This window comes from Cynara cardunculus (assembly GCF_001531365.2).
Source record: "Cynara cardunculus var. scolymus isolate 2C chromosome LG 11, CcrdV1, whole genome shotgun sequence".
Taxonomy (NCBI): Eukaryota; Viridiplantae; Streptophyta; class Magnoliopsida; order Asterales; family Asteraceae; genus Cynara; species Cynara cardunculus.
Genome location: NC_037538.1, coordinates 17,617,833 through 17,621,857, shown reverse-complemented (window position 1 = coordinate 17,621,857; position 4,025 = coordinate 17,617,833).

Sequence of the window (4,025 nt, the reverse complement as noted above, 5' to 3'; positions counted from 1 at the left end):
AGTAGTGGTACGATCATATTTTGATCAGCCAAACACTTTCGTGAGTTTTAAAGATGGAAAGTGTTATGAATAGCGTCGAGTTCTTCTGGCAATTCTAACTGATAAGCTACTGTACCAACCCTTTTACAAATTCTGAATGGCCTAATATACCTTGGAGTGAGTTTACATCTTTTCCCAAATCGTACAATACCCATCCACAGAGAAACTTTCAACATTACGAAATCTCCTACCATAAACTCAATCGGTTTTTGGCTTTTATTGGCGTAGCTTTTTTTGGCTAGCAAACTGTTTTTTCCCCACCTCATTCCAACACAATATCATTCTACACTTTCTGCCATACAAAATCTCATACGATGTCACGTGGATGCTCGAATGATAACTGTTAATATATGCAAATTCAATCAAAAGCAAATGATTCTCCCATGATCCCCCAAAGTCGATGATACGTGTGTGTGCGTGCGTGTGTGTATGAGTATGTGCATGCATGGTTTCATGCATAAAATGTTTATGTGAAGGTCATGTATGGGTAAAGGGATTTTATATTGTTTCTTCTTCACCACCTTAAAATGGCAAGTATATATGGTGGGAATTTTTGAAGAATAATCTATCTGCCATTTTTAGAAAGAGTGTTCCGTGTGTGTTTTGCAAAAAGATTGAAGAAACTAGGATTTGGGATCATTTGGGTAGTTGAACTCTTGTTGCTATTTTCATCTTCAAATTTCATTTCTTGCATAAGGTAAGTTTTACTTCAAAACAGCCTTTGAATCTGATTGTGATTACTGGTTTTTCATATTCTGAACTACTGTAGTATGAATATCGTATATGTGTTCTTGTGGAATGCATGGTCCGATAAGGGCCTGTTATCGGACATAGTGTTGTCTGATGATAACCCTTTATCGGTCATCCCATGACCGGTGAAATGAGTTACATTTTCATGCATCGTCCGATAACGACTTTACTGGATGAAGTATTGTCTACTGAAGACCCTTATTGGACAAGCATTGTACGGATCGGGCGCTTGATCGCCCAAAGAGTTGAACAATTTAGTGTTTAAGACTTTAAGTGTTGACTGGTGAGATGAGTTACCAGACATAGTGTTGGCCGATGAGGATAGTTATCGCCCATGCCCTGTCCGATGAAAACTATTGTTTTTCCAAATTGATGTTTAACAGTTTTAAGACTGTTTGTGATAAGAAGAGTAACTTGTAACTTTCAAATGATTGAAAATTAAGGAAAGGTACTATGGTTACTTTCAAAACTGTTGTAATGAGAAATCTGTTTTTGAAAGAAATACTGAGATGAGATTAAAAGTGGATTTAAGAACTTGAGAGTTCTTGAGATTAAAGTTTCGAATATGAAACTACGTTGAGGCCGTTATTGGCTAAAACAACAGATTTATCTGTAGATCTGAGGAGGAAACAAGGGTGGCATATCAAGGAGAGGTGTACCATGAGATAAGAGTGGAATATCAAGGAAAGGTGTACATTTGGATAAGGGTGGAATTTATGGGTGTGGTTACTATTATAACTCTTGATGTCACTTCCATAAGATGCGATAATTCTGACTCAACATTTCTTTGTGAAACACTTAGAAATATTGCTCTTATTAAAATGATAACAACCATGTTATTGAGAAAGGGAAAACGGCTTATAACCAGAGGCATCAATTGCCGTGATTTCAGCTAACAAATGTTTTTGAGGAAATCCAAACATTATGATCTATAATCGATTAAAAGAGCAAGTGTTTGATGAGACCCAGAGGGGATCTGGTAGGTCTTCAGGACAGAGCAGAGGGCCTATGGCGGTGTAAAAATCTTTTGAGTATTTTTGGGATTCATTTCGACCAGAGGCTCTATATGTACTATACAAAGGCTCTGTATCATAAAAGTTAAAGTGTCTGATCTCTGTGTTCTGATATTTTTCTTATATACTCGAAATCTGAAAAAGAACATGCTGAACACCTTCGTTTGATCCTTGAACTCCTAAACAAAGAAAAGTTTTTTTGCCAAACTATCCAAGTGTTAGGTCTTGTCGAAAGAAGTTCAGTTTTTGTGTCATGTCATCTCTGAGGAAGGGTAAAAATGAATCCTTCCAAGATTGAAGCTATTAGAAGATGGGAGGCGCTAGAACTCCTTCCAAAATCCGTAGTTTCCTAGGATTAGCAAGTTAGTACCGGAAGTTTTTTCAAGATTTCTAAAAGAACCGCTGCACCGCAAACCAACCGGACTCGGATGAACGTCAAGTTTGAGTGGGAAGAGGACCAGCATAGAGCTTTTCAGTTGTTAAAAGATCGTCTTTGCAGTGCTTTAGTGTTGTCTTTACTAGAGGGATCTGAAGACTTCGTGGTCTGTAGTGATGCTTCAAAGATGGTTTTGGGTTGGTACTGATGCAAAGAGGAAAAGTCACTTCTTACGCATCCAGATAATTGAAGGACATTAAAAACAGTATCTGACGCATGACATGGAGCTTGCAGCCATGGTAATTGCTCTTAAGATTTGGAGGCACTACTTCCTGGGAACGAAATGTCAATTTTTTACAGATCATAGGAGCCTTCAACATATGTTCAGTCAAAAAGAGTTGAGTATGCAGCAATAACGATGAATTGAACTAGTTAATGATTATGATTGTGAGATTATTTACCATCCGGGGAAGGAAAATGTGTATAATATCGGTGTTCTGTTAACTCGTACAAATTGGGTTAAGTGAATTTTTGGTAGAATTATGCATAACATATTTTTATCCTATGCTTAACCAACTTGTACTAGTTTTGTGTCAAAAGTTGAGTTTATACCTATATTGGCATAAAGTTAAGAATCTAGACTTAAAGGGTTAAAACCGTCAAATGATTAAACTTTATATATATATATATATATATATATATATATATAATTAAATAAATTAAAAGAAAAAAAAATATAAATATATGTATATGGATGCAAGAGGCAGTGATATTCACCGTCTCTCTCATTTCTTTCTCTCGTCTCGTTTCCTTCTTTAAATCTTTCGTCTTCTCTCTGGATTTTACATCAAGTTAGTAAAGGGGTCGAGGTAACAATTTTTTATTCATAATCCACTCTCCGAGCCCTTCTTAAAGGTATAAATTTCATTCAATTTTATTAAGGTGTTTATGTTAGGGTTATTTAGACCGGTTTATAAACTGTGTTTATATCTAAGTTTACGAATTGATATTGTCAAAATTATGATATAGTTGATGCGTAGAATGCTAGGACTGGTTATATTGATGTAGAAATGAAAAGGGTATATTATAGTTTCAATATGGTTAGATTGTGGGTATATGTTTAACCGTACACCAATTGTTCGGTTAAATGTCGAAAAGAGTAAAAATGTTTGATTAAGCTTAGGTTAGCAACCTTTAGACTTGTTTTACTGTTTAGTATGTTGAAGTATGTTTATAGCATGTAAATGTAGCGAATCATGAAAGTTGGATCATAAAAGTTAGTCGGGAATTACGGAATCGAATTTTACCGACAATGCAACTCCTGTACTTTGGCAGTGTATAACTCACAAACCGTATATTGGAATACGCTCGTATTTTGCAATCAAAAAGATCTTACTGCATACTACAACTTTCATGAAGGTTCGAACATCTAGTTATGACTCTAAGTGGCTCGAAATAGTGTGTTTTTGGGGCTGTTTACACTGTATTTGGGATTAATTTACAGTTTTGTAAAATTCATATAAAATAAATGGATGACCCAAATGAGATGATTTCAAAAGAAATAGACTCGTATGATACCAAACTACAACTTTCATTTAGATAATATTATCTGTATTGGTCTCTAAGTACGGTAAAAATGCTTAGAAATAAGAGGGACGGACACGGTTAGATCGAAAGTGAATAAGGCTAAGTTTTACGTTTGAGTTTTCAGTTCGTATCCGGTTGTCCTTCTTGATGTCTACGTTGTTTAATTACATTAAGACCTAAGTAATTTTATTAGAATAATTATGTTACGGTTTTTATACTTTGTAAATAGTAACCGGTTATGCATTCGTTAGGCACGCGGG